This window comes from Choloepus didactylus, chromosome 17 (assembly GCF_015220235.1).
Source record: "Choloepus didactylus isolate mChoDid1 chromosome 17, mChoDid1.pri, whole genome shotgun sequence".
Lineage (NCBI taxonomy): Eukaryota > Metazoa > Chordata > Mammalia > Pilosa > Megalonychidae > Choloepus > Choloepus didactylus.
This window is the reverse complement of record NC_051323.1, coordinates 7,495,569-7,508,238: the sequence shown is the minus strand read 5'-3', so window position 1 is coordinate 7,508,238 and position 12,670 is coordinate 7,495,569.

The window sequence follows — 12,670 nt, the reverse complement described above, 5'->3', positions numbered from 1 at the left end:
AAGGTATGAAAGGTTTTCAAAGGCAACTGAAAGAACTTAAGTTAAATAAAAGGCAGACTTTTGGTCAGAGAACTAGTATTTATTTAACAGAATTAAATGCTGAATCATGATGATGTAACAAGGCAAGAGGTGCCATGATCAGAGAAGTCTTAGGTAACTACTTATCCAGTATCTACATTCCCTACTCAACTATAAAATTCAAGAGATCAAGAACCACATCAGTCTTATTTTTTAATGCAGAGATCTAATCATTTGGCTAAGCTATGTAACAATAACAAAGCCACCATAACTGTCAGTAGCTTGAAACAACAAAATTTTTTCTTCCTGACATTGCACATCCATGTAGGGTCAGTGGGGCTCTCCCCATGTTGCTCTCACTCCAGGGTGATAAACAAGTCTCCACCGGGAACACTGCTGGTTGCTGTGGCACAGGGAAAGGGATCGTGATCTTTAAAGCTTCCGCCAAACAAGGGCACTTGTCACCTCTGATCACATTTCATTGACCAGAGCAAGTCGCATAGCCCACCTGAGCTGAAAGGAGAAGGGGCATGCAGCCCTGCCATTTGCCCAGGAGAAGAGAAGAACCAAATGTTTATAAACAGCACTAATGACTACACAAGAAGTGCCAGTCCCTCTAAAGTGGGTATCCTCACTTTGCAGGGAAAAAAAAAAAAAAAGATTTATAGAGATTAAGTAATTTGTTCAAGTATCTCAGCAGGTAAAGGGCAGAGCTAGATTTCCATTTGTCTGATTCCCAAGTTCATGCTGGAAAACACTGTTCCACACTGTCAGAAATAGGGATATCAAGAAGGGGAAATGGTTTGGCGAGAGATGAATTCAGCTTTAAATATTTGTGGTACTCGGAAGTGGAAATCTCCCACAGCAACTCAGAATGGGGGCCAGCATAGAAGAGAGAAAGTAGAACTAGAGATGCATATTGGTTGGGAATTATCAGCTGAGAATGAAGACCCAGTGAAACATTTGTGTGATTGTTCTCTAATGACTGAAGAGAAGAAAGTGGAAAAAGCAGACCCCGGGGATATCTGCAGGTTGGGGAACAGAGAAGAGTTAAAGGGAAAGTTGTTGTGAAGGAAAGAAGCAAACCCAAGAAGAAAGGCCTTCAGGAAGAGGATGAAGTCAAGAGTGCCCATTAAAGAGGAAGTTGGAAAATGATAGTAAAAGTTGGGTGGGGGGACAATTTAGCTAGGAAGTATTCTAATGAAATGGGAGACACCAAATTTAAGGGCTGGAAAAAGAAAGGAAACTGTGGATGTGGGCCAGAAGATAGAGGTATCAAAGAATATTAGAAAAAAAATATATATGGGTGGGTTGAATGTTAAGCCTGGGGTTTCAAAACGTGCTCTTTTCTGAACACAAGAGCATAAGAGAGATGGAGAATTAGAGCAAGTCATAGAGACAGAGACACTACAAGACCCAGCAGAGATGGAATGGGTGGGTCCACGTGGCAGAATGCAAAGGTGATTTTAAGTGAACAAGTCTTTTCCTCCTCTGAGATGGGGAAAGTATGAGAGGATAAAGAAAGGGAAATTGTTGGCAGGAGATAAATTCAAGGGCTTTGAGAGTGCACAATTGATGGATGTATCTTCCACAGTTCAGCCCCAAATCACAAAAGGAATCATCTTCTCCTTCCGGATCGACTGCTCTATCCGTCTGCATCTTACTGGGTAGACATCTCCAGGAATTGTTCCCTCTGTGAACCATTTTTCTTTGCTCTGTTCCAATTGGAAGATTATATCTGGTTCAGAAAATTGATCACTCCTATGGCAGACACTGGTAGTTACTCACCCAATACTCATTTTTCTTGTCTTCCTTCTTAAATAACCCAAGTGTGATAGTCGGGGCTCTCCAGAGAAAAAGAAATGACAGGATATATATGCATGTATATTTATTAGGAGATTTATTATAGGAATTAGCTCACACGACAGTGGGGATTGGCAAATCTGAATTCTGTAGGGTAGGCTGCAAGTTGGAAACTCTGATGAAGGTGGATTTAAATTCCCCAGGAAAAGCTGGCTGGCTAAAGTAGAAGCAGAAACTCTTCTTTCTAACTTCTGAAATCCTCAGTTCTTGCTTTTAAGATCTCCAACTGATTGGATGAGTAGACTTCCCTCATTGCTGAGGGAAATAGCCTTTGTTGACTACAGATGCAAATCAGCCATAGATGCAATCAACTGAATATACATGTGTTCTGGTTTGCTAATGCTGCCAGAATGCACAATACCAGAGATGGCTTGGCTTTTATAAAAGGAGGTTTATTTGGTTACACAGTTACAGTCTTAAGGCCATAAAGTGTCCAAGGTAACACATCAGCAATCGGGTACCTCACTGGAGGATGGCCAAAGGTGTCCGGAAAGCCTCTGTTAGCTGGGAAGGCACGTGGCTGGCATCTGCTCCAAAGTTCTGGTTTCAAAATGGCTTTCTCCCAGGATGTTCCTCTCTAGGCTGCAGTTCCTCAAAAATGTCACTCTTAGTTGCACTTGGGATATCTTAGCTGCACTTGACCTCTCTCAGCTTCTCTGGAGCACGAGTCTGCTTTCAGCAGCCATCTTCAAACTGTCTCTCATCTGCAGCTCCTGTGCTTTCTTCAAAGTGTCCCTCTTGGCTGTAGCTCCTTTTCAAAACATCACTCACAGCTGCAATGAGTTCCCTCTGCCCTTCAGCTCATTTATATGGCTCCACTGATCAAGGCCCACCCTGATGGGTGGGGCCATGCCTTCATGGAAATATCTCATCAGAGTCACTACCTACAGTTGGGTGGGGCACATTTCCATGCAAACAACCTAATCCAAACGTTCCAACTTAATCCCCACTAATATGTCTGCCCCACAAGATTGCATCAAGAATATGGCTTTTTCTGGGGGACATAATACATTCAAACCAGCACAATACGCAATTCCATCTATGAAATACATTCACAGTAATAATCAGGCCAGTTCTTGCTTAACCAAGCAACTGGACACAATAACTTAGCCAAGTTAACACATGAAATTAACCATCACACCAAGTTTTTTTTAGGGCAGCAATAACCTAGATAAATTCTTCCTCTCCCACTCTCCTTACACTTCTAGTGAAAGAGACATAAGTGACAGCACATTAGTCCCTTAGTTGGCAAATGGGGCTATTCCCTGGGGCCCACGCTGAGGTTGGCAATTTCAGGGCACTGCAATATAAGGACTTCCATGTAGAGCAAGCCATTATGGGGATTGAGGGGGGCTCACTGATTGAGTATCCCCAGACTCACACCCTCTACAGATAGCCTATACTCTTCCCTTTTCTCACTGCCTGATCCTGTGGGTACTATTTTGTGACCAGAAAGAAAAGGCCAAGCAAAACAAACATCAGCCCCTCTAACCCAATTATCTATTGCCAGGATGACAGAACTGGAATTATCAGAGTTAGTCCCGTCCCTTCAGCTGGAGTGTAGGTGATGGGTGGTTCTCAGAGAATGAGCTTTGTTTTGGGAACAGCTCAGAATATAATGGATGAATGATTCACCGACACCTTGCTTTTCAATTCTATGACATCCTTACCCCTGTTGGGTTGGTAGACTCTTGATGAGTGAGAGGTTTCTGTCCAAAAAGAGGAATACTCATTATGATTGGTATGACTTCATTAAAAAATTAACATTCTTTTCCAAGAGTAAACAATTACAGTACTAAATATTCACATAGTACTTCCATAACTAATAAATCTAAACTTAGAATCTAACATGTTAGACACCCCAAATGTATTGATTGGTTAAAATCTTATTTAATAAAATTCTAGAAACAATTTAATTAAAAAGCATGATTCTAATATTTCATAGTTTCTGAAAAAGCAAACAAAGCACAAAAATAGAACATGCGTTAAACAATTTTTATTATACTTTCATTTAAAGCAGTTTACAAAGGTGCGCAAATCAAGATGAATTTTAATTTTATATTCTCATTTTCATGTTTCTTCCTTCCTGGGATTTTATTTGTATGTTTAACTAAGGTTTACCAGGGCAAACTAGCTTTACCAGTCACAAAAGAAGAAGAATACCATCTCAGATCAGCTGAAGGGGGAGGTTCTAGAATTTTGCAACTAATGGATTCTTGGCTGGCCAAGGATTCTGACTGTGGAGACGCTGTGATTCAAATCCAAGCCTTGGGGCATTGGGCTGAGTCCCTTTTTATAATAAAGTTTTCCTTATTACATCTTGGGCTTCTAAATCTCTGTCTTTCAGATAGGTTTCAAATTTTTGAAAAGTGTTGCATTCCCAGAAATGATGTATTATTTAACCCTTGGAGGGCTGACATTTCTTAACTTGTAGTTACTAAATGTCTGTCTGTTGACAGTAACAAGAAACTTATGTATGATTTCTCAATATAGGAGTATAATTACTATGGTGATGTGTGTGTCTCAAAGTTCCAGAAGATAAGAATCACCTGAGCACTTCCAGGGAAGATGATGGAGTAGGGAGCTCCAAGTCTCCATCCTTCCTCCAAAACAGCTAGGAAACAGGCAGGAACTGTGAACAACTGTTTCGGTGCTCTGGAGGACAGAAGAACACTAAACAGCATCCAGGGAAGAGAGGGAGGAAGAGGCTGAGAAACTGCAGTAAAGAGCCGTGAGTAGCTCGCTCCACACTGGCTGCCAGAGCCCACCCCTACTTGCAAGGCAGGCTGCCTTGGGGTCCAGTTCCTGCATAGCTGCTGTGGACAGAAAGGGACATAAAAATCTGTTTCCCCAAGAACAGAAGGTATGTGGTGAAGCACTGATCATGGCTTCTAATAAGTGAATTTGGGTCCTAGCTCTGAGCTACCATTTCAACCTGCTCTGGGTCAGTTGCAGCCATTGTTTTAACCCTGCCTCCAGCAGGGGTGGAGGGGTGGAGGTTTAAAGACACAGTGCCTACTTAGGGCTGAAGGGAACAGTTTGCTGAAGGGCACCATCTGCTGGGCAGGACAGGAAAGTGCAGCTTTGGGGAGCAATCAGAAGGCTTTTGAGTGTCTTTCCTGACCTTCTTCCCAGGGCTCTCTGGAGCCAAGCTGCACCCCCTTCTTGAGTCCCTGGCCCTATTTGGGCTAGGAAATATTGACTTGGGAAAATCCTCCCCTGGGTGAACCTTCCCCCAGAATTTGCCCTCCAGGCAAAATCAGCTAGGGTCAATGAAAGGAGTGTAAAAAAATAAATAAATAAATAAACTATAGAGGAAAAATAAAAACAGAACAGATCGAGATTCCTGGGAGAAAGAGCAGAGGAAAGGAAGCTTTAATCTCAGGGTGAAACAATTGCACAAATAATGCAATCTTAAAAATTGCACTGAATATGCCCTCTAATATATGGAACAAGACAAGGATGCCCACCATTACCACTGTTATTTTACATTGTGCTAGAAGTTCTAGCTAGAGCAGTTAAGCAACAAAAAGAAATAAAAGGCATCCAAATTAAAGATGAAGAAGTAAAACTGTCACTATTTGTAGATGATATGGTCGTATATACAGAAACTCTCAAAAAAATCTGTAACAAAGCTACTAGAGCTGATAAACGAGTTCAGTGAAGTAGCAGGATACAAAATCACACAAAAATCAGTAGTGTCTCTATATACTAGTAATGAGCAATCTGAGGAGGAAATCAAGAGAAAAATTCCATTTACAATAGCAACTAAAAGAATCATATATCTAGGAATAAATTCAACCAAGGATATAAAAGACTTGTACACAGAAAACTAAACGATGTCAAAGATGACCTAAATAAATGGAGGGACATTCCATGATCATGGATTGGAAGACTAAACATCATTAAGATGTCATTCCTACCCAAATTGATCTACAGAGCCAATGTAATCCCAATCAAAATTCAAACAGCCTACTTTGCAGAAATGGAAAAGCCAATTAGCAAATTTATTTGGAAGGGTAAGGGGCCCTGGATAGCCAAAAACTTCTTGAGAAAGAAAAACAAAATTGGAGGGCTCACACTTCCTGACTTTAAAGCATATTACAAAGCTATAGTAGTTGTACCAGTTTGTATATATTATGTCCCCCAGAAAAAGCCACGTTCTTTGATGCAGTCTTGTAGGGGCAGATGTGTTAGTGTTGATTAAGTTGGAACCTTTGGATTAGGTTGTTTCCATGGAGATGTGACCATCCAACTGTAGGTGATAACTCTGATTAGATAATTTCCATGGAGGTGTGGCCCTGCCTATTTAGCATGGGCCTTGATTAGTTCACTGGAGCCCTATAAAAGTTTAGACAGAAGGAGCTCATAGATAGCTGCAGCTGAGACAGACACTTTGAAGATGGCCATTGGAAGCTGATGCAGACATTTTGGAGAACGCCATTTTGAAACACAACCTGGGAGCAAGCAGACGCCAGCCACATGCCTGCCCAGCTAACAGAGATTGTCTCGATGCCAATGGCCTTTCTCCAGTGAAGGTACCCTGTTGTTGATGCCTTACCCTGAATATTTTATGGTCTTAAAACTGTAACTTTGTAACCAAATAAACCCCATTTATAAAAGCCAATCCATTTCTGGTACTTTGCTTAATAGCAGCATTAGCAAACTGGAACAGTGGTCAAAACAGCATGGTACTGGCATAAGGATAGATATATTGACCAATGGAATTGAACTGAGAGTTCAGAAATAGACCCTCACATCTATGGCCAATTGATATTCGACAAGGCTGCCAAGTCCACTGAACTGGGACTGAACGCTCTTCGGTAAATGCTGCTGGGAGAACTGGATATTCATTGGCAAAAGAATGAAGGAGGACCCCTAGCTCACACCTTATCCACAAATTAACTCAAAATGGATCAAAGACCTAAATATATGAACCAGAACTGCAAAACTCCCAGAAGAAAATATAGGTAAGCATCTTCAAGATCTTGTAGTAGGCAGTGGTTTCTCAGACTTTACACCCAAAGCACAAGCAATGAAAGAAAAAATAGATAAATGGAACCTCCTGAAAATTAAAAACTTTTGTACTTCAAAGGACTTTGTCAAGAAAGTGAAAAGGTAATCTCCTGAATGGGAGAAAATATTTGGAAACCACATATCCAATAAAGGTTTAATGCCCAGAACATAAAAAGTAATCCTACAACTCAGCAATAAAAAGACAAACAACCCAATTTAAAAATGAATAGACATTTTTCCAAAGAGGAAATAAAGTGGCTAAAAAGCACATGAAAAGATATTCCTCTTCACTAGCTATTAAGTAAATACTAATCAAAACCACAATGAGATATCATTTCACATGGACTAGAATGGCCACTATTATAAAAACAGAAAACTAAAAGTGTTGAGGAGGATGTGGAGAAATATAGGAACACTTATTCAGTGCTGGTGGGAATGTAAAATGGTACAGCCACTCTGGAAGACAATTTGGCAGTTTCTCGGGAAGCTAAGTATAGACTTGCCATATGATCTGGCAACCCTGCTACTAGGCATATACCCAGAAGAACTAAAGCATGGGTGTGAGCAGACATTTACACCTTGATATTCATAGTGGCATTATTCACAATTGCCAAAAGATGAAAACAGCTCAATGCCCATAACCAATGAATGGATTTAAAAATGTGGTATATACATACACTGGAATATTACTCAGCTATAAGAAGGAATGAAGTAGTGATGCATGTGACAACATGGATGAACTTTGAGGACATTATGTTGAGTGAAATAAGCCAGACACAAAAAGACAAATATTGTATGACCTCACTGTTTTGAACGAATTATAATAAGAAAATTCATAGAGTTAGAATTTAAACTATAAGATACCAAGAGGCAGATTGGGGTTAGAGAATGGAGAGTTGATGCTTAACTTGTTCAGAATTTCTATTTAGGCTGATGGTAAAGGTTTGGAAATGGATGGTGGTGATGGGGGTACATTATTGTGAGTGTAATCAACAGCACTGAACTATATAGGTGAAGGTGGTTAAAAGATGAAACTTTAAGATGCGTATGTTACCATAATAAAAATTAAAAGATAAAACATAGGACTGCACAGAACAGTGAACCCTACTGTAGATGATGGACTATAGCTAATAGCATAAGTATCAGAATATTTCTTCATGGGTTATAACAAATGTATGACACTAATACAAGGTGGAAATAATAGAGTGGTATATAAGGAAAAAATCCACCTAATGTAAATAATGGGCAATAGATAGTATTTTAATAATCTTTCATCAGTTGCAACAAAGGTTAACTACTGTTAAAAAATAGTACAATTATTTTAAAAACTGCTATCATTAATAGTGACAAATGTTCCACATCAATGCAAGGTGTCGATAGAGGGGTGGTATACAGGAATCCTGTATTTTATGCGTGATTGCTTTGTAAACTCGCAACTTCTCTAATAAATAGAGAATAATGTGAGGAACTAGTTGAAGCACTGAATTCCAGGCCCCTCTCCTAGAGAATTTGATTTAGGAGATTTGAAGTATAAGGATGGACTGTGAAAGTTACCTCTTAGGGATACTGAAATAATTTACTATCTTGATACTCTTTTTAATTGGTTATTATATTTGATTTTGCTTCTGCTGAGTGACAACAACCCATGGGTGTTGGTGCACTGAAGGGCCCCCTTCTACCTTATCGTTATTTTATATGACCACCATCACTGACCAATCCTATCTATTCTTAGATTATGTTCCTATATTTTTCTGGAACAATTTTTTATTTACTCTTTTGTTTATTTATAGATATTGCTTACAGATAGAAATAGAACTATATATGTTTATGTTTTATAATTTAACATATTATTAAAGAAGAAATAAATACCTATATATTAAAAAATTCCTTATTAATATAATCAATAAAATTAAACATATTCTATCAGGTTCACCTTTTTTTGTATTACATCCACTTTTTATATACTTTATATTAACTTTTCATTTTGAATATCTTAATGATAGCCTTAAACAGATTCAATTTACTTGAAATAATCATAATTATCACTCTCTTTTTAATGGTCATGTTTTCCCAACCTAGCCATTATGAGTCCCTTTGAGTTGGTTCCTTCATTGTTTAAGCACTACCCTGAGTACCTTTGAGAAAGTGAAAATCAGCCCTGCTGGCTCTCAAACTGTGATAATTTCTAACAAACATAGTCAAGGCCATGATGCAGCTAGAAGAAAAAAATAATTGAGTGGTTTTTCCTGTCTTGCCAATAATATCCCACACACCTTTTGAACAAGGACTACTGAGTGTGATGATTAATTTTATGTGGCAACTTGGCTAGGTTATGGTGCGCAGTAGTGTGGTCAAACACTGGCCTAGTTGTTACCTTGGAGATATTTCATAGATGAGATTAGCATCTACAACCAGTTTACTTTAATTAAAAGAGATTACCCTCAGGAACGTGGGTAGACCTCATCCAATTAGTTGGAGGCCTTAAAGGAGAGAAATGAAGGTTTCAGGAGTTAGAAGGAATTCTGACTTGAGACAACACCCTCCATGCCTCCTTGGCCTCCCCTACAGATTTGGGCTAAAGACTTCAACATCAGCCCTCCCAGAATTTCCAGCCTCCCATCTGATGTACAGAATTTGGGCTTCCCTGCCACCACAAGTGCAAAAGCCAAGTCCTTATAATAATGGACTATATTGTACAGATGCATACATCCTTGTTGGTTCTCTGGAGAACCCTGACTAATACACTGAGATACTCAATTGCCAAACTGCTCCTAGCTTCATCTTACCCTGAGCAGATCCCCGCTTCCCCAGTCTCTCCATAAAATCATGAAGCATAATCAAAAAAAACCATAATAAACCCCTTCCAACTCCCTCTTATACAGACACCCCAAGATTCCCCTGGAGTGTGTTTTTGCTCCAGCAAGCTAAATAAAATGAAATATGTTCCTGACAGTCTTGACTAGTAGAACTTGACACCTTTAAAGCATCCTTTCTAATAATAGCAAGCTGTTTCACACCTATCCTAAATTTTTCTGTGCAAGGGAAGATCTAGTTGTCTTAGTGGATAAAAGTAAAAATGATGAAAGTCTGGGTACTATACACAGGAGAGTTAGTGATGAACAAAATTCCTGCTGCTAAAACTACCACTGCTGTTGGGCCACATTTTTAGCTGGAAAATCTATTTCTTTTTAAAGTTACAAGTTCCTATCAGTCTTCCAGTCTGACATATTCTCTTGCTGTACCCAACTTTCCTTTAGTGAAGGTTTTCATTGATCACTAGAACTTTCTCCAACAAGGACTTGTTGGAGGTTTGGAGCTGCCCATCACTCAATATCCTCCACCTCAAGTTCTCACTAATTGAGAAAACAGGATGCCAAAATACAGTCTTTATTAAAAAAAGAAAAGCTACGTTACAGAGCATGTTCTGTGGAAAGAAGAGGGGCATCATTCCTTTCCCACTTCTGGAATTTAATTACAAGTCACACACATGAAATGGGTCAGAAGATGTCACGCTGGACAGGATGTCCTTACCCTAGTGGCACCATCAGATTAGAAGAGAAAATGAGGAGAAAGGGGAGAGGATGGCAAGTGAGGAAGGAGGAAAGAAAACAAGAGGAATGAGAGAGAGAGAAGGAGACTAAGAACACAAAAGAGCTGTTTCCTTGTATGTATAGAGGAGTCTATGATATCTGCCCATTTGGGTTGTTGCTGGTATTAAACCAGATGCTCTCTGCAATGTGTCAGGCATATCTAAGTGCTCATAAGTGGCAGCTGTTTGGGATGCTTATCACAGAACAGTTTTGATCACACATCTGAACATAGTTTTACTTTACTCTTTAGCATCAATTTCTAGACCCAGAGATTCTCGGTACAAAAGTACATAGTTTAAAATTTAATGTGCATTGTCAAACAGCCCTTCAGAAAAACTGTCAATATTTTTAAACTTTTCCAGTGATACATGAAAAAATCTCATTGTTTTTGTGACCATTTCATTTCTGAATTTAATTCTTATTCGTATCAGTTACTTATAGATAGCTTAAAGAGTCAAATAGTTCTATGGAGGTTTTTAAAATGACAGAATAGCCATTTGACTGCCCCTCCCCCAAATTTCCTGCTCCCTATAGGCAGCTCAGTTTATAACTATGTATTTTGATTTTTCCCTCCATTTACTAAAGAATATGCTTATGTTAGGAATTTTTGAGTTTTCCTTTTGGTCATTATCTATTGGTTTCCTGCATATGAAGGTAAATATTTAGCTCTCTTTCACACCTCTCTTTCATATTCCTAAACGCACACTTGCACATTTCCCCACCTGCCCAAAACAGATTTTGACAATTTTGGTTTTGTCAATATTCAGTGTTAACATTATTATGATAGTAAATGCTATGAGGAGCTGAATCAATTAAAATAATATAACTTCTTTCCTGCATAACATTTTTTTCCATGAAAAATTAGTAACTGCCTTGCTTTTTCTTTTTCTTAGTTTTCTATGTTGTTGTCACTCATTTATTCCCAAACTCTGACCTCAGCTGTCACCCTTCTCAATTATGTTCAAGTTCATCTTGTTGATGCCTCTTCCCAAACCTTTTGACCAGCTCCAGTTTGGACAGGGTGCTCTCTGGGCCTACTACACAGCTGTTGCCTTAGATTTTCCTTTCACCATCATACTGACGTTCCCTTCACCAATCACCTCTTCTTGGTTTACTCCCACATATTGGTTGAACTCATCTTTCAGTAGCTTCCTGAGAAAGTGTGCATGGAAGATAATATTTTTCAGACCTTGCATGTCTCAAAGTTTTTATTCTATTCTAGATCATTTGACTGGGTTTAGACTTCCAGGATTTCATTTCATAAGGCTTTGCTCCATTGTATTCTAGCTAGTTCCTGGCATTGTTCTGGAGAAATCCAAAGTCATTGTGAACTTCCAATCCATTGTTTATGATCTGTTCAGGGGCTTCAGTGCATATTATAGAGATGGGATATTTTCTTGGGTAACCCTGAATTTCAGCATCTAAAGTCTTTCCTCTTAGACTGGTCAAAATCTCCAGAGAAGGCTCTTAAAATATACCAATTGGAAGATACAATCCTGGAAGTCCACATTTGGGGACTAAGGTAGGAACAAAGGCTAGAAATCACCACATTTAGTAGGTAAACTTTTATTTACAATTTCCCTGCCCTCAGCTGTTACTGGTGTCCCCAAACCTTAGACTTTCCCTTTTGCCTTCTCCAGAAAATAAATCTCCAATCTTCTGCCAGAATGAAAAAGGAGGTTTTACTCAGATGAGAAGGAGCTAGGTGTACAATGGCTTCTTCTTAAGCAGTTTCTTAAAATGCTTCTCAAACACTCCTGCTTTCAATCAGATCTTTACCACTGGTTATGGAGATATCAACTGCCACTAATTCCTAAGTTTTGGGGGGAGTTTCATTGAATAAATCTGGTTGCTGCTCAACTGTTTCTATTAGCAGGTTGGATTCACCTTTTTTACTTATGCCTACTTGGTTATCATTAGGTCAATTGCTTCTCAGCTTCCAAAGTTTTGTTGCTGTGATCTCTTCTTCTGTTCACTTTCAACTTCTGGATTTATTATTACTACTTAAATCACTTTATCTTAATCTTAATGGAATTTCAGGAGAGAAGAGGTCATTATTTGAAGGTCTGAGGTTTCCTAGAAGACCCCATTCATGAGGCTGTCTTTATTTGAACTGGCTCAGAGCTTGTCTAGTGAGAACAGCTTTTTCCCAAGGAGCAATTGTCAAAAACAATCAAAGGTAA